General features: G+C 32.9%; 10 long non-coding RNA genes across 20 annotated transcripts; all 10 read left to right on the plus strand.

Moving 5' to 3' along the window:
* The first annotated feature begins 481 nt into the window (after positions 1–481).
* Positions 482–838, plus strand: LOC132088101 (uncharacterized). Its single transcript, XR_009421326.1, has 2 exons — positions 482–539; positions 627–838. It is a non-coding gene; the product is annotated as an uncharacterized LOC132088101 (long non-coding RNA).
* Positions 839–1,616: 778 nt separating this feature from the next.
* LOC130690373 (uncharacterized) lies at positions 1,617–3,606 on the plus strand. Of its 3 annotated transcripts, none has more exons than XR_009421188.1 (7): positions 1,617–2,001; positions 2,099–2,212; positions 2,274–2,427; positions 2,503–2,633; positions 2,877–3,164; positions 3,233–3,308; positions 3,395–3,606. It is a non-coding gene; the product is annotated as an uncharacterized LOC130690373 (long non-coding RNA). The 3 variants fall into 3 exon arrangements; XR_009421186.1 differs by having other exon boundaries at positions 2,517–2,633; XR_009421187.1 differs by having other exon boundaries at positions 2,279–2,427; positions 2,517–2,633.
* Positions 3,607–4,384: 778 nt separating this feature from the next.
* On the plus strand, positions 4,385–5,189 carry LOC130690372 (uncharacterized). 2 transcript variants are annotated; one of them, XR_009421189.1, is made up of 3 exons: positions 4,385–4,769; positions 4,867–4,980; positions 5,042–5,189. It is a non-coding gene; the product is annotated as an uncharacterized LOC130690372 (long non-coding RNA). The 2 variants fall into 2 exon arrangements; XR_009421190.1 differs by having other exon boundaries at positions 5,047–5,189.
* Positions 5,190–5,195: 6 nt separating this feature from the next.
* LOC130690371 (uncharacterized) lies at positions 5,196–6,374 on the plus strand. The gene is made up of 4 exons (XR_009421191.1): positions 5,196–5,401; positions 5,645–5,932; positions 6,001–6,076; positions 6,163–6,374. It is a non-coding gene; the product is annotated as an uncharacterized LOC130690371 (long non-coding RNA).
* Positions 6,375–7,109: 735 nt separating this feature from the next.
* On the plus strand, positions 7,110–8,697 carry LOC130690375 (uncharacterized). 3 transcript variants are annotated; one of them, XR_009000966.2, is made up of 6 exons: positions 7,110–7,370; positions 7,440–7,540; positions 7,638–7,751; positions 7,813–7,966; positions 8,042–8,172; positions 8,416–8,697. It is a non-coding gene; the product is annotated as an uncharacterized LOC130690375 (long non-coding RNA). The 3 variants fall into 3 exon arrangements; XR_009000967.2 differs by having other exon boundaries at positions 8,056–8,172; XR_009421203.1 differs by having other exon boundaries at positions 7,818–7,966; positions 8,056–8,172.
* A 92-nt stretch (positions 8,698–8,789) lies between these two features.
* On the plus strand, positions 8,790–9,146 carry LOC132088100 (uncharacterized). The gene is made up of 2 exons (XR_009421325.1): positions 8,790–8,847; positions 8,935–9,146. It is a non-coding gene; the product is annotated as an uncharacterized LOC132088100 (long non-coding RNA).
* A 732-nt stretch (positions 9,147–9,878) lies between these two features.
* Positions 9,879–11,466, plus strand: LOC130690458 (uncharacterized). Of its 3 annotated transcripts, none has more exons than XR_009001010.2 (6): positions 9,879–10,139; positions 10,209–10,309; positions 10,407–10,520; positions 10,582–10,735; positions 10,811–10,941; positions 11,185–11,466. It is a non-coding gene; the product is annotated as an uncharacterized LOC130690458 (long non-coding RNA). The 3 variants fall into 3 exon arrangements; XR_009001012.2 differs by having other exon boundaries at positions 10,825–10,941; XR_009421201.1 differs by having other exon boundaries at positions 10,587–10,735; positions 10,825–10,941.
* A 1,360-nt stretch (positions 11,467–12,826) lies between these two features.
* LOC130690366 (uncharacterized) lies at positions 12,827–14,862 on the plus strand. 3 transcript variants are annotated; one of them, XR_009421179.1, is made up of 8 exons: positions 12,827–13,087; positions 13,157–13,257; positions 13,355–13,468; positions 13,530–13,683; positions 13,759–13,889; positions 14,133–14,420; positions 14,489–14,564; positions 14,651–14,862. It is a non-coding gene; the product is annotated as an uncharacterized LOC130690366 (long non-coding RNA). The 3 variants fall into 3 exon arrangements; XR_009421178.1 differs by having other exon boundaries at positions 13,773–13,889; XR_009421180.1 differs by having other exon boundaries at positions 13,535–13,683; positions 13,773–13,889.
* Positions 14,863–15,774: 912 nt separating this feature from the next.
* Positions 15,775–16,625, plus strand: LOC130690377 (uncharacterized). Of its 2 annotated transcripts, none has more exons than XR_009000971.1 (4): positions 15,775–16,035; positions 16,105–16,205; positions 16,303–16,416; positions 16,478–16,625. It is a non-coding gene; the product is annotated as an uncharacterized LOC130690377 (long non-coding RNA). The 2 variants fall into 2 exon arrangements; XR_009000972.1 differs by having other exon boundaries at positions 16,483–16,625.
* Positions 16,626–17,452: 827 nt separating this feature from the next.
* LOC132088099 (uncharacterized) lies at positions 17,453–17,809 on the plus strand. Its single transcript, XR_009421324.1, has 2 exons — positions 17,453–17,510; positions 17,598–17,809. It is a non-coding gene; the product is annotated as an uncharacterized LOC132088099 (long non-coding RNA).
* Positions 17,810–23,490: the final 5,681 nt, after the last annotated feature.

Consider the following 23,490-nt stretch of genomic DNA (forward strand, 5'->3'; position numbering starts at 1 on the left):
CTTGTCCAATGGTACCAATCCATTAATGAAAACAATCTATTAGACAAAAATGTATGACTGACTGATCATAATCTGTGTAAATTTCTATATAATTCTTATAATTCTAGGTATTCAACCATGGCATGTTGACCAGCTATCTGCGGAGTGAAAATCTACTTGACAGTGTTCAACCAGTTAAGTACATTTTACAAAAGATTCTGAGAATTGCAAAAGTTATGTGAACAAATTTTGTATTGGAGAAATTCTAGGTAAAATGAAAGCCATTTCACAATACAGCTGAATAGCTATGAAATGCAACCAATCCAGGAACTGAGTGTGTTGAACAACCAAACTTATCTTGGAGAGCTGCAGAAAGAGAATGGAACATTACCCTGCCAAACACCTGCTTCCAAATGGTAGTTTTAATTATTTGTTTTTACAAGATATATTCAGTCAATTCTTCAAAAACTGTTCTTTTTCACAGGTCAATGGCAGGGGTCTTATTCACTGTCTGATGAATTTAAGTTTAAACAAGATATTGCTTTTGATTACCTCTGCTGGTAACTTTTATATTCCTAGTTAAGATATGGCTTTCATCAAAAAGGGTTGAAACTAACATCTAACTTTTTTTTTCTTCTTCTCCAAAGAGCTGCTTAGGAAGTTAGCTAGAGTGACGAAGATGTGTCATCACAGCAGAATAAGTGTAAAAAGCAAGTTGTTCAGCAAAACGAGTGCCTTGCATTATTTACCACTATTTTACGATATTGAGCTGATGATACCTGGTAAACCTGCAATTTGTTTTTATGTAGACTTCATGGTTTTTGAGTTACGTCAAAAATAAAAATAGGTACGATAGAAATTTAAGGCCCGAAAAAACAATAAGCCCGACTTTTAACTAAAAAATTATTATCAATAAAACTAGATAATTATATATGCTTTAGATGCTAAATTTAACAAGAATCGCGAATATGAAATTCGTTTTTTTGTAGAATTTATGGTTTTTGAGTTATTTTAAATATAAAAGTAGGTACGATAGACATTTAAGGCCCGAAAAAACAATAAGCCCGACTTTTAATTAAAAAATTATTATCAATAAAACTAGATAATTATATATGATTTAGATGCTAAATTTAACAAGAATCGCGAATATGAAATTCGTTTTTTTGTAGAATTTATGGTTTTTGAGTTATTTTAAATATAAAAGTAGGTACGATAGACATTTAAGGCCCGAAAAAACAATAAGCCCGACTTTTAATTAAAAAATTATTATCAATAAAACTAGATAACTATATATGATTTAGATGCTAAATTTAACAAGAATCACGAATATGAAATTTGTTTGTATGTAGACTTAATGGTTTTTGAGCTATTTTAAATATAAAAGTAGGTACGATAGAAATTTAAGGCCCGAAAAAACAATAAGCCCGACTTTTACCTAAAAAATATTATCAATAAAACTAGATAACTATACATGATTTAGATGCTAAATTTAACAAGAATCACGAATTTGAAATTAGTTTTTATGTAGACTTTCTGGTTTTTGAGTTCTTTTAAATATAAAGTAGGTACGATAGAAATTTAAGGCCCGATTCCCGACGCTGTGATGTTCGTTTTCTGTGTTGTCAGAATAAGTTTTCCTACGTTAAGCATCCATATTTTTGAAGAAAGTGATGATGGTTTGATTCGCAGAGGAATCGTTTAATTTTCTTTTTTTCTCGTATTCCCCGAAAGAAACTAACAAATCCAATTAGGAACGAACAGCACACAGGGTGTTGTCGAAGAGGAACACGTAGTCTAGATTATGAGAACAAATTTGAAATTCTAGACAATGCTCTTGAGCAATGTGTCCGTTGTAAGATTTATTTCCTATATTGGCATAATAGTATTGTTAGAAAATCATGAATTGTTTTCTTCCTTTTAGGTTTTTGACTTCGTTTAATGTTGTGGCTGAATGGACAATGAGAGATTGAATCAACAACATATCAAGTGGGCAGCTCATGGTCAAACTCGTTTGGCATAAAGGTATCATTTAATTGGGAATATTTGTTCATGTCAATACAAGTATTTGCATAGGTTTTCTTCATAGGGGCTTTAGCACCAAACATTTTTTCTTCTTTAGGGTTTGTTAGATAAGGGTGGAGGCAGCTTTAACAATTTAGATCTAGCACCTATTAGACTGGTGGTGTTGGCCCCGTGAATCTTATCGTCTTCAAGCTGGGTGAAAAAACAATGAGTATTTAGTTATCAAAATTACCTGAGGCATGTGTAAATATTCAAATAATTCTTTGTTGAAGTTCAGTTGGTTTCGTGCAACATCCTCACAAAAATGGGACAAGACTTAACAAAAAGAGCATATAGATGCAGTGTCAAACTGTACCAGTGAGTACCAGAGTAATGTGACAAACATTCATGATGGTGATTAATCTTCACACAGCTAACATTTAGTTGGTACTATTATATGTTTTATAAATTCAGTTATAATTTAATTCATCTTGTTATTTAGTGGAATATAATTTATTTCAGTTTTTCTAATGCAGTTTGGAAGCCACTTTGAGTAAACCTTTCGTCAGTTACTCACAAAAAAAGATTGGCAAATCTAGTCCTGAGAGATCACTTTTTTTGTCAAGGAAATACTGGAAATTGGTATTGAAAAGGTCATTAACAGAAAATTTTTGTATTTCATCAGTTTATTCCTATATTTAACATGGTTGTTCAGAAATGCCATGGAATCTAAAAGCACTTGACAAAAAACATTTTGATTGTTCTCGTACCTGTATTAGATCGAAATTGCTTGTCCAATGGTACCAATCCATTAATGAAAACAATCTATTAGACAAAAATGTATGACTGACTGATCATAATCTGTGTAAATTTCTATATAATTCTTATAATTCTAGGTATTCAACCATGGCATGTTGACCAGCTATCTGCGGAGTGAAAATCTACTTGACAGTGTTCAACCAGTTAAGTACATTTTACAAAAGATTCTGAGAATTGCAAAAGTTATGTGAACAAATTTTGTATTGGAGAAATTCTAGGTAAAATGAAAGCCATTTCACAATACAGCTGAATAGCTATGAAATGCAACCAATCCAGGAACTGAGTGTGTTGAACAACCAAACTTATCTTGGAGAGCTGCAGAAAGAGAATGGAACATTACCCTGCCAAACACCTGCTTCCAAATGGTAGTTTTAATTATTTGTTTTTACAAGATATATTCAGTCAATTCTTCAAAAACTGTTCTTTTTCACAGGTCAATGGCAGGGGTCTTATTCACTGTCTGATGAATTTAAGTTTAAACAAGATATTGCTTTTGATTACCTCTGCTGGTAACTTTTATATTCCTAGTTAAGATATGGCTTTCATCAAAAAGGGTTGAAACTAACATCTAACTTTTTTTTCTTCTTCTCCAAAGAGCTGCTTAGGAAGTTAGCTAGAGTGACGAAGATGTGTCATCACAGCAGAATAAGTGTAAAAAGCAAGTTGTTCAGCAAAACGAGTGCCTTGCATTATTTACCACTATTTTACGATATTGAGCTGATGATACCTGGTAAACCTGCAATTTGTTTTTATGTAGACTTCATGGTTTTTGAGTTACGTCAAAAATAAAAATAGGTACGATAGAAATTTAAGGCCCGAAAAAACAATAAGCCCGACTTTTAACTAAAAAATTATTATCAATAAAACTAGATAATTATATATGCTTTAGATGCTAAATTTAACAAGAATCGCGAATATGAAATTCGTTTTTTTGTAGAATTTATGGTTTTTGAGTTATTTTAAATATAAAAGTAGGTACGATAGACATTTAAGGCCCGAAAAAACAATAAGCCCGACTTTTAATTAAAAAATTATTATCAATAAAACTAGATAATTATATATGCTTTAGATGCTAAATTTAACAAGAATCGCGAATATGAAATTCGTTTTTTTGTAGAATTTATGGTTTTTGAGTTATTTTAAATATAAAAGTAGGTACGATAGACATTTAAGGCCCGAAAAAACAATAAGCCCGACTTTTAATTAAAAAATTATTATCAATAAAACTAGATAACTATATATGATTTAGATGCTAAATTTAACAAGAATCACGAATATGAAATTTGTTTGTATGTAGACTTAATGGTTTTTGAGCTATTTTAAATATAAAAGTAGGTACGATAGAAATTTAAGGCCCGAAAAAACAATAAGCCCGACTTTTACCTAAAAAATATTATCAATAAAACTAGATAACTATACATGATTTAGATGCTAAATTTAACAAGAATCACGAATTTGAAATTAGTTTTTATGTAGACTTTCTGGTTTTTGAGTTCTTTTAAATATAAAGTAGGTACGATAGAAATTTAAGGCCCGATTCCCGACGCTGTGATGTTCGTTTTCTGTGTTGTCAGAATAAGTTTTCCTACGTTAAGCATCCATATTTTTGAAGAAAGTGATGATGGTTTGATTCGCAGAGGAATCGTTTAATTTTCTTTTTTTCTCGTATTCCCCGAAAGAAACTAACAAATCCAATTAGGAACGAACAGCACACAGGGTGTTGTCGAAGAGGAACACGTAGTCTAGATTATGAGAACAAATTTGAAATTCTAGACAATGCTCTTGAGCAATGTGTCCGTTGTAAGATTTATTTCCTATATTGGCATAATAGTATTGTTAGAAAATCATGAATTGTTTTCTTCCTTTTAGGTTTTTGACTTCGTTTAATGTTGTGGCTGAATGGACAATGAGAGATTGAATCAACAACATATCAAGTGGGCAGCTCATGGTCAAACTCGTTTGGCATAAAGGTATCATTTAATTGGGAATATTTGTTCATGTCAATACAAGTATTTGCATAGGTTTTCTTCATAGGGGCTTTAGCACCAAACATTTTTTCTTCTTTAGGGTTTGTTAGATAAGGGTGGAGGCAGCTTTAACAATTTAGATCTAGCACCTATTAGACTGGTGGTGTTGGCCCCGTGAATCTTATCGTCTTCAAGCTGGGTGAAAAAACAATGAGTATTTAGTTATCAAAATTACCTGAGGCATGTGTAAATATTCAAATAATTCTTTGTTGAAGTTCAGTTGGTTTCGTGCAACATCCTCACAAAAATGGGACAAGACTTAACAAAAAGAGCATATAGATGCAGTGTCAAACTGTACCAGTGAGTACCAGAGTAATGTGACAAACATTCATGATGGTGATTAATCTTCACACAGCTAACATTTAGTTGGTACTATTATATGTTTTATAAATTCAGTTATAATTTAATTCATCTTGTTATTTAGTGGAATATAATTTATTTCAGTTTTTCTAATGCAGTTTGGAAGCCACTTGGAGTAAACCTTTCGTCAGTTACTCACAAAAAAAGATTGGCAAATCTAGTCCTGAGAGATCACTTTTTTTGTCAAGGAAATACTGGAAATTGGTATTGAAAAGGTCATTAACAGAAAATTTTTGTATTTCATCAGTTTATTCCTATATTTAACATGGTTGTTCAGAAATGCCATGGAATCTAAAAGCACTTGACAAAAAACATTTTGATTGTTCTCGTACCTGTATTAGATCGAAATTGCTTGTCCAATGGTACCAATCCATTAATGAAAACAATCTATTAGACAAAAATGTATGACTGACTGATCATAATCTGTGTAAATTTCTATATAATTCTTATAATTCTAGGTATTCAACCATGGCATGTTGACCAGCTATCTGCGGAGTGAAAATCTACTTGACAGTGTTCAACCAGTTAAGTACATTTTACAAAAGATTCTGAGAATTGCAAAAGTTATGTGAACAAATTTTGTATTGGAGAAATTCTAGGTAAAATGAAAGCCATTTCACAATACAGCTGAATAGCTATGAAATGCAACCAATCCAGGAACTGAGTGTGTTGAACAACCAAACTTATCTTGGAGAGCTGCAGAAAGAGAATGGAACATTACCCTGCCAAACACCTGCTTCCAAATGGTAGTTTTAATTATTTGTTTTTACAAGATATATTCAGTCAATTCTTCAAAAACTGTTCTTTTTCACAGGTCAATGGCAGGGGTCTTATTCACTGTCTGATGAATTTAAGTTTAAACAAGATATTGCTTTTGATTACCTCTGCTGGTAACTTTTATATTCCTAGTTAAGATATGGCTTTCATCAAAAAGGGTTGAAACTAACATCTAACTTTTTTTTCTTCTTCTCCAAAGAGCTGCTTAGGAAGTTAGCTAGAGTGACGAAGATGTGTCATCACAGCAGAATAAGTGTAAAAAGCAAGTTGTTCAGCAAAACGAGTGCCTTGCATTATTTACCACTATTTTACGATATTGAGCTGATGATACCTGGTAAACCTGCAATTTGTTTTTATGTAGACTTCATGGTTTTTGAGTTACGTCAAAAATAAAAATAGGTACGATAGAAATTTAAGGCCCGAAAAAACAATAAGCCCGACTTTTAACTAAAAAATTATTATCAATAAAACTAGATAATTATATATGCTTTAGATGCTAAATTTAACAAGAATCGCGAATATGAAATTCGTTTTTTTGTAGAATTTATGGTTTTTGAGTTATTTTAAATATAAAATTAGGTACGATAGACATTTAAGGCCCGAAAAAACAATAAGCCCGACTTTTAATTAAAAAATTATTATCAATAAAACTAGATAATTATATATGCTTTAGATGCTAAATTTAACAAGAATCGCGAATATGAAATTCGTTTTTTTGTAGAATTTATGGTTTTTGAGTTATTTTAAATATAAAAGTAGGTACGATAGACATTTAAGGCCCGAAAAAACAATAAGCCCGACTTTTAATTAAAAAAAAATTATTATCAATAAAACTAGATAACTATATATGATTTAGATGCTAAATTTAACAAGAATCACGAATATGAAATTTGTTTGTATGTAGACTTAATGGTTTTTGAGCTATTTTAAATATAAAAGTAGGTACGATAGAAATTTAAGGCCCGAAAAAACAATAAGCCCGACTTTTACCTAAAAAATATTATCAATAAAACTAGATAACTATACATGATTTAGATGCTAAATTTAACAAGAATCACGAATTTGAAATTAGTTTTTATGTAGACTTTCTGGTTTTTGAGTTCTTTTAAATATAAAGTAGGTACGATAGAAATTTAAGGCCCGATTCCCGACGCTGTGATGTTCGTTTTCTGTGTTGTCAGAATAAGTTTTCCTACGTTAAGCATCCATATTTTTGAAGAAAGTGATGATGGTTTGATTCGCAGAGGAATCGTTTAATTTTCTTTTTTTGTCGTATTCCCCGAAAGAAACTAACAAATCCAATTAGGAACGAACAGCACACAGGGTGTTGTCGAAGAGGAACACGTAGTCTAGATTATGAGAACAAATTTGAAATTCTAGACAATGCTCTTGAGCAATGTGTCCGTTGTAAGATTTATTTCCTATATTGGCATAATAGTATTGTTAGAAAATCATGAATTGTTTTCTTCCTTTTAGGTTTTTGACTTCGTTTAATGTTGTGGCTGAATGGACAATGAGAGATTGAATCAACAACATATCAAGTGGGCAGCTCATGGTCAAACTCGTTTGGCATAAAGGTATCATTTAATTGGGAATATTTGTTCATGTCAATACAAGTATTTGCATAGGTTTTCTTCATAGGGGCTTTAGCACCAAACATTTTTTCTTCTTTAGGGTTTGTTAGATAAGGGTGGAGGCAGCTTTAACAATTTAGATCTAGCACCTATTAGACTGGTGGTGTTGGCCCCGTGAATCTTATCGTCTTCAAGCTGGGTGAAAAAACAATGAGTATTTAGTTATCAAAATTACCTGAGGCATGTGTAAATATTCAAATAATTCTTTGTTGAAGTTCAGTTGGTTTCGTGCAACATCCTCACAAAAATGGGACAAGACTTAACAAAAAGAGCATATAGATGCAGTGTCAAACTGTACCAGTGAGTACCAGAGTAATGTGACAAACATTCATGATGGTGATTAATCTTCACACAGCTAACATTTAGTTGGTACTATTATATGTTTTATAAATTCAGTTATAATTTAATTCATCTTGTTATTTAGTGGAATATAATTTATTTCAGTTTTTCTAATGCAGTTTGGAAGCCACTTTGAGTAAACCTTTCGTCAGTTACTCACAAAAAAAGATTGGCAAATCTAGTCCTGAGAGATCACTTTTTTTGTCAAGGAAATACTGGAAATTGGTATTGAAAAGGTCATTAACAGAAAATTTTTGTATTTCATCAGTTTATTCCTATATTTAACATGGTTGTTCAGAAATGCCATGGAATCTAAAAGCACTTGACAAAAAACATTTTGATTGTTCTCGTACCTGTATTAGATCGAAATTGCTTGTCCAATGGTACCAATCCATTAATGAAAACAATCTATTAGACAAAAATGTATGACTGACTGATCATAATCTGTGTAAATTTCTATATAATTCTTATAATTCTAGGTATTCAACCATGGCATGTTGACCAGCTATCTGCGGAGTGAAAATCTACTTGACAGTGTTCAACCAGTTAAGTACATTTTACAAAAGATTCTGAGAATTGCAAAAGTTATGTGAACAAATTTTGTATTGGAGAAATTCTAGGTAAAATGAAAGCCATTTCACAATACAGCTGAATAGCTATGAAATGCAACCAATCCAGGAACTGAGTGTGTTGAACAACCAAACTTATCTTGGAGAGCTGCAGAAAGAGAATGGAACATTACCCTGCCAAACACCTGCTTCCAAATGGTAGTTTTAATTATTTGTTTTTACAAGATATATTCAGTCAATTCTTCAAAAACTGTTCTTTTTCACAGGTCAATGGCAGGGGTCTTATTCACTGTCTGATGAATTTAAGTTTAAACAAGATATTGCTTTTGATTACCTCTGCTGGTAACTTTTATATTCCTAGTTAAGATATGGCTTTCATCAAAAAGGGTTGAAACTAACATCTAACTTTTTTTTTCTTCTTCTCCAAAGAGCTGCTTAGGAAGTTAGCTAGAGTGACGAAGATGTGTCATCACAGCAGAATAAGTGTAAAAAGCAAGTTGTTCAGCAAAACGAGTGCCTTGCATTATTTACCACTATTTTACGATATTGAGCTGATGATACCTGGTAAACCTGCAATTTGTTTTTATGTAGACTTCATGGTTTTTGAGTTACGTCAAAAATAAAAATAGGTACGATAGAAATTTAAGGCCCGAAAAAACAATAAGCCCGACTTTTAACTAAAAAATTATTATCAATAAAACTAGATAATTATATATGCTTTAGATGCTAAATTTAACAAGAATCGCGAATATGAAATTCGTTTTTTTGTAGAATTTATGGTTTTTGAGTTATTTTAAATATAAAAGTAGGTACGATAGACATTTAAGGCCCGAAAAAACAATAAGCCCGACTTTTAATTAAAAAATTATTATCAATAAAACTAGATAATTATATATGCTTTAGATGCTAAATTTAACAAGAATCGCGAATATGAAATTCGTTTTTTTGTAGAATTTATGGTTTTTGAGTTATTTTAAATATAAAAGTAGGTACGATAGACATTTAAGGCCCGAAAAAACAATAAGCCCGACTTTTAATTAAAAAATTATTATCAATAAAACTAGATAACTATATATGATTTAGATGCTAAATTTAACAAGAATCACGAATATGAAATTTGTTTGTATGTAGACTTAATGGTTTTTGAGCTATTTTAAATATAAAAGTAGGTACGATAGAAATTTAAGGCCCGAAAAAACAATAAGCCCGACTTTTACCTAAAAAATATTATCAATAAAACTAGATAACTATACATGATTTAGATGCTAAATTTAACAAGAATCACGAATTTGAAATTAGTTTTTATGTAGACTTTCTGGTTTTTGAGTTCTTTTAAATATAAAGTAGGTACGATAGAAATTTAAGGCCCGATTCCCGACGCTGTGATGTTCGTTTTCTGTGTTGTCAGAATAAGTTTTCCTACGTTAAGCATCCATATTTTTGAAGAAAGTGATGATGGTTTGATTCGCAGAGGAATCGTTTAATTTTCTTTTTTTGTCGTATTCCCCGAAAGAAACTAACAAATCCAATTAGGAACGAACAGCACACAGGGTGTTGTCGAAGAGGAACACGTAGTCTAGATTATGAGAACAAATTTGAAATTCTAGACAATGCTCTTGAGCAATGTGTCCGTTGTAAGATTTATTTCCTATATTGGCATAATAGTATTGTTAGAAAATCATGAATTGTTTTCTTCCTTTTAGGTTTTTGACTTCGTTTAATGTTGTGGCTGAATGGACAATGAGAGATTGAATCAACAACATATCAAGTGGGCAGCTCATGGTCAAACTCGTTTGGCATAAAGGTATCATTTAATTGGGAATATTTGTTCATGTCAATACAAGTATTTGCATAGGTTTTCTTCATAGGGGCTTTAGCACCAAACATTTTTTCTTCTTTAGGGTTTGTTAGATAAGGGTGGAGGCAGCTTTAACAATTTAGATCTAGCACCTATTAGACTGGTGGTGTTGGCCCCGTGAATCTTATCGTCTTCAAGCTGGGTGAAAAAACAATGAGTATTTAGTTATCAAAATTACCTGAGGCATGTGTAAATATTCAAATAATTCTTTGTTGAAGTTCAGTTGGTTTCGTGCAACATCCTCACAAAAATGGGACAAGACTTAACAAAAAGAGCATATAGATGCAGTGTCAAACTGTACCAGTGAGTACCAGAGTAATGTGACAAACATTCATGATGGTGATTAATCTTCACACAGCTAACATTTAGTTGGTACTATTATATGTTTTATAAATTCAGTTATAATTTAATTCATCTTGTTATTTAGTGGAATATAATTTATTTCAGTTTTTCTAATGCAGTTTGGAAGCCACTTTGAGTAAACCTTTCGTCAGTTACTCACAAAAAAAGATTGGCAAATCTAGTCCTGAGAGATCACTTTTTTTGTCAAGGAAATACTGGAAATTGGTATTGAAAAGGTCATTAACAGAAAATTTTTGTATTTCATCAGTTTATTCCTATATTTAACATGGTTGTTCAGAAATGCCATGGAATCTAAAAGCACTTGACAAAAAACATTTTGATTGTTCTCGTACCTGTATTAGATCGAAATTGCTTGTCCAATGGTACCAATCCATTAATGAAAACAATCTATTAGACAAAAATGTATGACTGACTGATCATAATCTGTGTAAATTTCTATATAATTCTTATAATTCTAGGTATTCAACCATGGCATGTTGACCAGCTATCTGCGGAGTGAAAATCTACTTGACAGTGTTCAACCAGTTAAGTACATTTTACAAAAGATTCTGAGAATTGCAAAAGTTATGTGAACAAATTTTGTATTGGAGAAATTCTAGGTAAAATGAAAGCCATTTCACAATACAGCTGAATAGCTATGAAATGCAACCAATCCAGGAACTGAGTGTGTTGAACAACCAAACTTATCTTGGAGAGCTGCAGAAAGAGAATGGAACATTACCCTGCCAAACACCTGCTTCCAAATGGTAGTTTTAATTATTTGTTTTTACAAGATATATTCAGTCAATTCTTCAAAAACTGTTCTTTTTCACAGGTCAATGGCAGGGGTCTTATTCACTGTCTGATGAATTTAAGTTTAAACAAGATATTGCTTTTGATTACCTCTGCTGGTAACTTTTATATTCCTAGTTAAGATATGGCTTTCATCAAAAAGGGTTGAAACTAACATCTAACTTTTTTTTTCTTCTTCTCCAAAGAGCTGCTTAGGAAGTTAGCTAGAGTGACGAAGATGTGTCATCACAGCAGAATAAGTGTAAAAAGCAAGTTGTTCAGCAAACGAGTGCCTTGCATTATTTACCACTATTTTACGATATTGAGCTGATGATACCTGGTAAACCTGCAATTTGTTTTTATGTAGACTTCATGGTTTTTGAGTTACGTCAAAAATAAAAATAGGTACGATAGAAATTTAAGGCCCGAAAAAACAATAAGCCCGACTTTTAACTAAAAAATTATTATCAATAAAACTAGATAATTATATATGCTTTAGATGCTAAATTTAACAAGAATCGCGAATATGAAATTCGTTTTTTTGTAGAATTTATGGTTTTTGAGTTATTTTAAATATAAAAGTAGGTACGATAGACATTTAAGGCCCGAAAAAACAATAAGCCCGACTTTTAATTAAAAAATTATTATCAATAAAACTAGATAATTATATATGATTTAGATGCTAAATTTAACAAGAATCGCGAATATGAAATTCGTTTTTTTGTAGAATTTATGGTTTTTGAGTTATTTTAAATATAAAAGTAGGTACGATAGACATTTAAGGCCCGAAAAAACAATAAGCCCGACTTTTAATTAAAAAATTATTATCAATAAAACTAGATAATTATATATGCTTTAGATGCTAAATTTAACAAGAATCGCGAATATGAAATTCGTTTTTTTGTAGAATTTATGGTTTTTGAGTTATTTTAAATATAAAAGTAGGTACGATAGACATTTAAGGCCCGAAAAAACAATAAGCCCGACTTTTAATTAAAAAATTATTATCAATAAAACTAGATAACTATATATGATTTAGATGCTAAATTTAACAAGAATCACGAATATGAAATTTGTTTGTATGTAGACTTAATGGTTTTTGAGCTATTTTAAATATAAAAGTAGGTACGATAGAAATTTAAGGCCCGAAAAAACAATAAGCCCGACTTTTACCTAAAAAATATTATCAATAAAACTAGATAACTATACATGATTTAGATGCTAAATTTAACAAGAATCACGAATTTGAAATTAGTTTTTATGTAGACTTTCTGGTTTTTGAGTTCTTTTAAATATAAAGTAGGTACGATAGAAATTTAAGGCCCGATTCCCGACGCTGTGATGTTCGTTTTCTGTGTTGTCAGAATAAGTTTTCCTACGTTAAGCATCCATATTTTTGAAGAAAGTGATGATGGTTTGATTCGCAGAGGAATCGTTTAATTTTCTTTTTTTGTCGTATTCCCCGAAAGAAACTAACAAATCCAATTAGGAACGAACAGCACACAGGGTGTTGTCGAAGAGGAACACGTAGTCTAGATTATGAGAACAAATTTGAAATTCTAGACAATGCTCTTGAGCAATGTGTCCGTTGTAAGATTTATTTCCTATATTGGCATAATAGTATTGTTAGAAAATCATGAATTGTTTTCTTCCTTTTAGGTTTTTGACTTCGTTTAATGTTGTGGCTGAATGGACAATGAGAGATTGAATCAACAACATATCAAGTGGGCAGCTCATGGTCAAACTCGTTTGGCATAAAGGTATCATTTAATTGGGAATATTTGTTCATGTCAATACAAGTATTTGCATAGGTTTTCTTCATAGGGGCTTTAGCACCAAACATTTTTTCTTCTTTAGGGTTTGTTAGATAAGGGTGGAGGCAGCTTTAACAATTTAGATCTAGCACCTATTAGACTGGTGGTGTTGGCCCCGTGAATCTTATCGTCTTCAAGCTGGGTGAAAAAACAATGAGTATTTAGTTATCAAAATTACCTGAGGCATGTGTAAATATTCAAATAATTCTTTGTTGAAGTTCAGTTGGTTTCGTGCAACATCCTCACAAAAATGGGACAAGACTTAACAAAAAGAGCATATAGATGCAGTGTCAAACTGTACCAGTGAGTACCAGAGTAATGTGACAAACATTCATGATGGTGATTAATCTTCACACAGCTAACATTTAGTTGGTACTATTATATGTTTTATAAATTCAGTTATAATTTAATTCATCTTGTTATTTAGTGGAATATAATTTATTTCAGTTTTTCTAATGCAGTTTGGAAGCCACTTTGAGTAAACCTTTCGTCAGTTACTCACAAAAAAAGATTGGCAAATCTAGTCCTGAGAGATCACTTTTTTTGTCAAGGAAATACTGGAAATTGGTATTGAAAAGGTCATTAACAGAAAATTTTTGTATTTCATCAGTTTATTCCTATATTTAACATGGTTGTTCAGAAATGCCATGGAATCTAAAAGCACTTGACAAAAAACATTTTGATTGTTCTCGTACCTGTATTAGATCGAAATTGCTTGTCCAATGGTACCAATCCATTAATGAAAACAATCTATTAGACAAAAATGTATGACTGACTGATCATAATCTGTGTAAATTTCTATATAATTCTTATAATTCTAGGTATTCAACCATGGCATGTTGACCAGCTATCTGCGGAGTGAAAATCTACTTGACAGTGTTCAACCAGTTAAGTACATTTTACAAAAGATTCTGAGAATTGCAAAAGTTATGTGAACAAATTTTGTATTGGAGAAATTCTAGGTAAAATGAAAGCCATTTCACAATACAGCTGAATAGCTATGAAATGCAACCAATCCAGGAACTGAGTGTGTTGAACAACCAAACTTATCTTGGAGAGCTGCAGAAAGAGAATGGAACATTACCCTGCCAAACACCTGCTTCCAAATGGTAGTTTTAATTATTTGTTTTTACAAGATATATTCAGTCAATTCTTCAAAAACTGTTCTTTTTCACAGGTCAATGGCAGGGGTCTTATTCACTGTCTGATGAATTTAAGTTTAAACAAGATATTGCTTTTGATTACCTCTGCTGGTAACTTTTATATTCCTAGTTAAGATATGGCTTTCATCAAAAAGGGTTGAAACTAACATCTAACTTTTTTTTCTTCTTCTCCAAAGAGCTGCTTAGGAAGTTAGCTAGAGTGACGAAGATGTGTCATCACAGCAGAATAAGTGTAAAAAGCAAGTTGTTCAGCAAAACGAGTGCCTTGCATTATTTACCACTATTTTACGATATTGAGCTGATGATACCTGGTAAACCTGCAATTTGTTTTTATGTAGACTTCATGGTTTTTGAGTTACGTCAAAAATAAAAATAGGTACGATAGAAATTTAAGGCCCGAAAAAACAATAAGCCCGACTTTTAACTAAAAAATTATTATCAATAAAACTAGATAATTATATATGCTTTAGATGCTAAATTTAACAAGAATCGCGAATATGAAATTCGTTTTTTTGTAGAATTTATGGTTTTTGAGTTATTTTAAATATAAAAGTAGGTACGATAGACATTTAAGGCCCGAAAAAACAATAAGCCCGACTTTTAATTAAAAAATTATTATCAATAAAACTAGATAATTATATATGATTTAGATGCTAAATTTAACAAGAATCGCGAATATGAAATTCGTTTTTTTGTAGAATTTATGGTTTTTGAGTTATTTTAAATATAAAAGTAGGTACGATAGACATTTAAGGCCCGAAAAAACAATAAGCCCGACTTTTAATTAAAAAATTATTATCAATAAAACTAGATAATTATATATGCTTTAGATGCTAAATTTAACAAGAATCGCGAATATGAAATTCGTTTTTTTGTAGAATTTATGGTTTTTGAGTTATTTTAAATATAAAAGTAGGTACGATAGACATTTAAGGCCCGAAAAAACAATAAGCCCGACTTTTAATTAAAAAATTATTATCAATAAAACTAGATAACTATATATGATTTAGATGCTAAATTTAACAAGAATCACGAATATGAAATTTGTTTGTATGTAGACTTAATGGTTTTTGAGCTATTTTAAATATAAAAGTAGGTACGATAGAAATTTAAGGCCCGAAAAAACAATAAGCCCGACTTTTACCTAAAAAATATTATCAATAAAACTAGATAACTATACATGATTTAGATGCTAAATTTAACAAGAATCACGAATTTGAAATTAGTTTTTATGTAGACTTTCTGGTTTTTGAGTTCTTTTAAATATAAAGTAGGTACGATAGAAATTTAAGGCCCGATTCCCGACGCTGTGATGTTCGTTTTCTGTGTTGTCAGAATAAGTTTTCCTACGTTAAGCATCCATATTTTTGAAGAAAGTGATGATGGTTTGATTCGCAGAGGAATCGTTTAATTTTCTTTTTTTGTCGTATTCCCCGAAAGAAACTAACAAATCCAATTAGGAACGAACAGCACACAGGGTGTTGTCGAAGAGGAACACGTAGTCTAGATTATGAGAACAAATTTGAAATTCTAGACAATGCTCTTGAGCAATGTGTCCGTTGTAAGATTTATTTCCTATATTGGCATAATAGTATTGTTAGAAAATCATGAATTGTTTTCTTCCTTTTAGGTTTTTGACTTCGTTTAATGTTGTGGCTGAATGGACAATGAGAGATTGAATCAACAACATATCAAGTGGGCAGCTCATGGTCAAACTCGTTTGGCATAAAGGTATCATTTAATTGGGAATATTTGTTCATGTCAATACAAGTATTTGCATAGGTTTTCTTCATAGGGGCTTTAGCACCAAACATTTTTTCTTCTTTAGGGTTTGTTAGATAAGGGTGGAGGCAGCTTTAACAATTTAGATCTAGCACCTATTAGACTGGTGGTGTTGGCCCCGTGAATCTTATCGTCTTCAAGCTGGGTGAAAAAACAATGAGTATTTAGTTATCAAAATTACCTGAGGCATGTGTAAATATTCAAATAATTCTTTGTTGAAGTTCAGTTGGTTTCGTGCAACATCCTCACAAAAATGGGACAAGACTTAACAAAAAGAGCATATAGATGCAGTGTCAAACTGTACCAGTGAGTACCAGAGTAATGTGACAAACATTCATGATGGTGATTAATCTTCACACAGCTAACATTTAGTTGGTACTATTATATGTTTTATAAATTCAGTTATAATTTAATTCATCTTGTTATTTAGTGGAATATAATTTATTTCAGTTTTTCTAATGCAGTTTGGAAGCCACTTTGAGTAAACCTTTCGTCAGTTACACAAAAAAAGATTGGCAAATCTAGTCCTGAGAGATCACTTTTTTTGTCAAGGAAATACTGGAAATTGGTATTGAAAAGGTCATTAACAGAAAATTTTTGTATTTCATCAGTTTATTCCTATATTTAACATGGTTGTTCAGAAATGCCATGGAATCTAAAAGCACTTGACAAAAAACATTTTGATTGTTCTCGTACCTGTATTAGATCGAAATTGCTTGTCCAATGGTACCAATCCATTAATGAAAACAATCTATTAGACAAAAATGTATGACTGACTGATCATAATCTGTGTAAATTTCTATATAATTCTTATAATTCTAGGTATTCAACCATGGCATGTTGACCAGCTATCTGCGGAGTGAAAATCTACTTGACAGTGTTCAACCAGTTAAGTACATTTTACAAAAGATTCTGAGAATTGCAAAAGTTATGTGAACAAATTTTGTATTGGAGAAATTCTAGGTAAAATGAAAGCCATTTCACAATACAGCTGAATAGCTATGAAATGCAACCAATCCAGGAACTGAGTGTGTTGAACAACCAAACTTATCTTGGAGAGCTGCAGAAAGAGAATGGAACATTACCCTGCCAAACACCTGCTTCCAAATGGTAGTTTTAATTATTTGTTTTTACAAGATATATTCAGTCAATTCTTCAAAAACTGTTCTTTTTCACAGGTCAATGGCAGGGGTCTTATTCACTGTCTGATGAATTTAAGTTTAAACAAGATATTGCTTTTGATTACCTCTGCTGGTAACTTTTATATTCCTAGTTAAGATATGGCTTTCATCAAAAAGGGTTGAAACTAACATCTAACTTTTTTTTTCTTCTTCTCCAAAGAGCTGCTTAGGAAGTTAGCTAGAGTGACGAAGATGTGTCATCACAGCAGAATAAGTGTAAAAAGCAAGTTGTTCAGCAAAACGAGTGCCTTGCATTATTTACCACTATTTTACGATATTGAGCTGATGATACCTGGTAAACCTGCAATTTGTTTTTATGTAGACTTCATGGTTTTTGAGTTACGTCAAAAATAAAAATAGGTACGATAGAAATTTAAGGCCCGAAAAAACAATAAGCCCGACTTTTAACTAAAAAATTATTATCAATAAAACTAGATAATTATATATGCTTTAGATGCTAAATTTAACAAGAATCGCGAATATGAAATTCGTTTTTTTGTAGAATTTATGGTTTTTGAGTTATTTTAAATATAAAAGTAGGTACGATAGACATTTAAGGCCCGATGGACATTTAAGGTGAAACTAACAAATGGTTTGCAATGGGTAACAGTTTTATTTCAGTTAGAATTAGTTTTTCCTAACATACATGCCAAACTCATTTTTAACACAGTTAACATTTAGTCACATCACATGAGGGTGGGTGAGATTTTGTTGCCCCTCATTGCTGAAGTTGTGGGCAGTTCTTGGTCCATGTCCGATTCAACCTAAAGGTATGTGCAGCTAGCAATCGCCCAGTTTCTTGCTTTCCCATTTTTCCTTTTAGGTCTTACAGTTACACACTTTCGACGTAGATACCCCGAGGGAGAAGCATCTTGAATTAAGTTGAGTTGAAAGTGTGAATTGAGTTTAAGGACCGATTTTTGTAGCGTCATCCAAAGCTATTAGCAATGCTGTTGGGTGTCAGAATCATTTACATTATTGCCAAGACTTTGATTGCCTTCCAAATTCGTCTGCTCGACGAAACTTTATTCGCGAAAATGCTGAAGTATATTTTAGTGTTACTCCTGTCGAAGCCGAGGCGAATAGCTGAAACACACGTATCATCTCATCTCTTTTATGCCTCCTCATTGTATAGAAACTATGTCGGTAACCCTTTGTTTTGTGTTTTGTTGAAACTTTCCTATGTCATTTTCAAGTGAGATTTTTATTTGTTTTTAGGTAGCTGTACTGATGTGTAAAGAATGGTGGTTGCAGGTCATGAGAGCCATTTCTTTATACAATTCTTTTCCATTTTTATTGCTTTAATTTTTGTCATTTTAGCAGCTGAATGTAGCTGGAATAGAACGTGTTGGAATTTTAGCATCAGGACATTTGGCTGGTTCGACGGTTAAACATCCCTCTGTGTGGACACAAACATTGTATCTAGTTTTTATCTGTAGATTATTTCTGTGATAATAACTTTGCAACCAACACTGTGATTTTGATAACTAGCAGTTGAACAGCCTTTGAATTCCAAACAAAAAGGAGTCCTGGTAATTGTATGTTTTGTATAAATTTCTGTATAAACTATCACTTATCTAGATTACTCAAGTGACATGACTATTTATGGCTGGTATTGGAGTAGATAATGCTGGTCGTATGCAGAATATCTCACTGAGAAGGGGTTCTACTATTGAAGGTGTATCGTGTTTCACTACAGGGTGACCAGAATCACAAACACATTGAAAACTATCATCAATTTCAAAAATTGGTAAGTGAAATAACAAGAGAAATTATACGAAATTGTAATAATATTCTAATGATATGTAATTATTTTAGAATTATTGTTGGGAAAAGGTGACAAATTTTATAATATAAATTATTATTTTTTAACAGGTTATAAAGCATTTTCTAGCCTATTTGTGGTAAAGTACATTATATATAGTTATGAATCCATGTTATCCCAACAAATTGAAAATAATTGTACAAAGTCTTATCTACCTTTTTCAAAGCTTTGTTAGCTATAGGTCCCTAGACAAACTTACAATTACTAGTAGAAGAGCAGCCTTCCAATTTAAACAAAAGGAAATGTGGTATTTTATTATTTATATTGTTTTGTTTCATTATTTGATATTTAATTTATAACAGGGGTGTAAAATAAATTTCTAACCTGTTAATGGTAAAGTACTTTATACATCAATTATGAATAATTGTAATTTTTTGATTAATAATTATTTAACCTTTGTCGAAGCTTTGTAATCTATAGGTCTCTTACTTTGCTTATCTTGCAGTGATCAGGACAATGTGGCTTAGTATGACATTAAATTATGTAATAGTTATTCAAAGTCAGAACAGTTAAAATTTCAAGTAGATTTACATGTGCAGGGGATATTTGTTAATAATGTTTTGGAGGTACAAGAATTCATATACATATTACAACTGCATTGATAACATTTGATGCTTAATAATTTCTATTTACATTCAGAAGTATCAGGTTATCAATGTGACGTACATGACTACATGATGAATATCAGCAGTGATGAAACCTAAGAGTCGCAACGAACATGTAGTATGGTACTATACATGTTTTAAATAATTAGTGATGCTTAACTTTGAATTTCTCATTTTATGCAGTTTGAAAGACGGACCGAGTAAACACTACAGCACCTACTCACACAAGGACTGCTAAATCGTCGTAAATTCCACTTACCTGACAGGCGAATCGATCGATGACGGTGTTATTTTTGAGGTACAGTTGTGGAGGTAAGACTCTGTATGAATGTGAATATGTTGCGTCTTCTACCGCCTTAAATACTCGCAGACACGTGTCATATTATTGTTTTCCCGGAAGTAGAGTGTAGGGTTGAGGGACCTAATTCTGAAGGTCGATAGGTTGAAGGGCAAATTTTTATTTTCAGGTGAGCCCAAGGTTATACCCATTCCCCATCGATTGACCCTAGGTTACTTTGATTTTTTTTTTTTTTTTTTGTTTCCAAGGGCCTAAAACAGATGAAGAACCTCGGGCATTCACAAAAAAGGAGGGGGGAGAGGAAGAAAAAAAGAATTTAGCAGCTCAGTAGCTCTTTCACCTGCACGCGGTACACTAGTGTAGATCTGTTGCTGGCACTCCTCGTCTAGTGGTTCTTACAACTCTCGCACGTGCAACCAGCTTTCGCAATTTGTAGATTTATCAATTACGCACTAATAACGCACTGCATCAGCACCTGGTTTTGTTTAGTTGGGTAGTACGAGAAGTCTAGATGAAATAGATAAACATAGATTAAGTTAAGGATAAGTAGGTCTAAAGTTAAGTTAATAGTAACGGTACTTGAGCGTACAACTTAAGTAAGGCGTAAGCGTAGTTCGCCTCAATTCGTTACTTTTGCACAACGCTATATCAGCCATTTTCTTTCGCTGTTTTGTGCAATTGTGGGTAGTCGTCGTTCGCAAACCATTTTTTTTACTAACAATCGTACATTTCGACTTTTTCACACAATTTACACATGAATCGTCAATCCAAACAACCTCCTGATCATTAACTAACGATTAATTATCAATTTCTTTTTTCAGGAAATTTTTGTATCCAATGTAACTGTAATATGTATACCTGTTAGAATTAAGATGACACTTATTGCTGCTCAAATATTTAAAAAAAAAAAAAAATTCTCCTCTCTTTTGTACAATCAGGAGGGTAATCTCTGGGGCCGAAGAGGACACTGGACAATGAGGATCGCCGTCGCAGCCACTCTAATATAGCCCAGGATTTTGAGGTAATTATTTAAAATTTTAGTATCTAACCATTTATTTTTTATTTATTTATACAGATCTGGGAAGGCGACATCTCCACCGAAGAGGACCTTTGGACAACGGGGGTTATCGGCAAGAACTGCGCCCAAAATTCCAAGGTATTTAAAAAATTGAAGTTCCTTACCATGTTCTATGTATTAATCTGTGCATAGGAAGGCTGGCAACACTACTGAGAAGGATTATTCGATGTCAGGGGATCGCTGCCGAAGTCGCCAACGATTGCCAGGTATTACTTAAATAATTTTAAGTGTTTAATTTTTTTTTTTTTTATGTATTTAGGATGGTTCACATCAACACCGATGTGGGCCACTGGACAACGAGGTTCGCTGTCGGAGCCACCAGGAATCGTCGCCAAAAATTGTGAAGTATTTATTTGAAAGTCTTATGTTGTGAACTATGATTTTATTTTTTTAATGTATTTAGGAGGGAGTGACTGCCATCGAAGAGGATGCTAGACATCGAGGATCGCTGCTGGAGTAAAAAGATGGTCGCAATGGATGTATCAGGTATATGTTATATACGTTAAGTGGCTCTCATCTTTCGCCATATGGTCGACGATAATGGTGGTTTTCTTATGTATTTAGGAGGGTCCACATCACCATCGAAGAGGGCAACTGGATAGCGAGGTTCACCGACGGAGCAAACAGGATGATGGCCTAAAGTTGTCAAGTATTTTATTGAAAGTTTAACCATCATTTCTTTCACCGTTAATTTTTTTTTTTTTTTTATGTGTTCCGGAGGGTGTCATCAATGCCGAAGAAGACCACTGGACAACGTGGTTCGCCGTTGGATTCACCAGGATCATCGCCCAAACTTGTCAAGTATTTAATTGAAAATTGTATGTTTTACACCATTTTATTATTTTTTTTAAATATATTTAGGAGGGTTCCACCACCATCGAAGAGCATACTGGGGATTGAGGATCGCCGCTGTAGCGACGAGATTGTCGGCGCGGGTATTGAGGTTTTTTTTTAAAATACGTCTGAGTGTTAAATCACGTGTTTTTTTATGTATTTAAGAGGGCTTCCCCACCACCAAAGATGACGCTGGAGCACCGATATCGTCGCCGTGGATGTTTCAGGTACATCATTTACTCGTTTCATTGTCTAGTCATGTTTTTTTTTTGTGTTTAGGAGGCCTCCATCATCGACGAAGAGGATCACTAGACAACGAGGTTCGCCGTCAGAGCTACAAGGATCGTCGCCCAATATTGTCAAGTATTTCATTGAAAGTTTTACGTCTTACACCACTAATTTATTTGTTTTTTATGTGTTTACGAGGGCGCCATCATCGCCGAAGAGGATCACTGGCCAGCGTGGTTCGCCGTAGCAGTCACCAGTATCGTCACCCAAAATCGTCAAGTATTTCATTCAAAGTTATAAGTTTTACACTATGATCTCATCTTGTTTTTATGTATTTAGGAGGGCTGCACCACCATCTGAGAGGATGCGGGATATCGAGGATCGCCTCTGGAGCGCGAGATTGTCGCAATGGATGTTTCAAGTACATTTCTTTACATGTGTATTTGCCTAACCATGTTTTTTTATGTATTTGGGAGGGATCCGTCGTCGCCGAATAGAACCACTGGACGCCGTGGAGTGTCGTTGGAGCAACGGAAATCGCCGCCCATCCCATCGTACACGCCCATTAGGTCGATGGGGGAAAAAAGATGGTACGGTTGAGTATTGCCTAATTGGCATTTTTCTACTTTATTCCATGTTACTCGTGTGTTTTACAATGTGTTGCTCTTGTCCTTTGTTCCTTACCGTTATTTTTCCTTACGCATTACGGCTTATAGTTTTAACTTTCACTTAGCAACCAAATTCACTGCACCTGTACCCCACGGTTCACTCACGGTTTGTTTGCATTTTTGCACCGGGTTGGGATTAGCGTATCAGGTAATGTAGGCCTGCTTACATTGGTTTCAGGCCAAGGATTTAGTTGGTGTAGGTTTACTAACACTACTTCTAAAATAAAAAGGAAAACAAAATAAATCTATTTTATATCTGCATACTCTTCTTTTGAGTATGGTTTAGTGACTTGAGTAACATCAACAACCCCGATTTGACAACCCGACAAAAACGAGATGGGGCAGTAACCCTTCCAACCTGTTCCATAGGCAAAAATGAATAACCCGCTGAACAAGAAACCGGTTCGAGCGATACGGGTTTGTGGGGCTGATTGGTCTCAGTTTTCCTTAACGAATTGGATATGTTGCAACGCTGTCTCACGACGAGTCCTCACCTCAGTTTTTTCTGACTGTAGAA

This window comes from Daphnia carinata, chromosome 6 (assembly GCF_022539665.2).
Source record: "Daphnia carinata strain CSIRO-1 chromosome 6, CSIRO_AGI_Dcar_HiC_V3, whole genome shotgun sequence".
Taxonomy (NCBI): Eukaryota; Metazoa; Arthropoda; class Branchiopoda; order Diplostraca; family Daphniidae; genus Daphnia; species Daphnia carinata.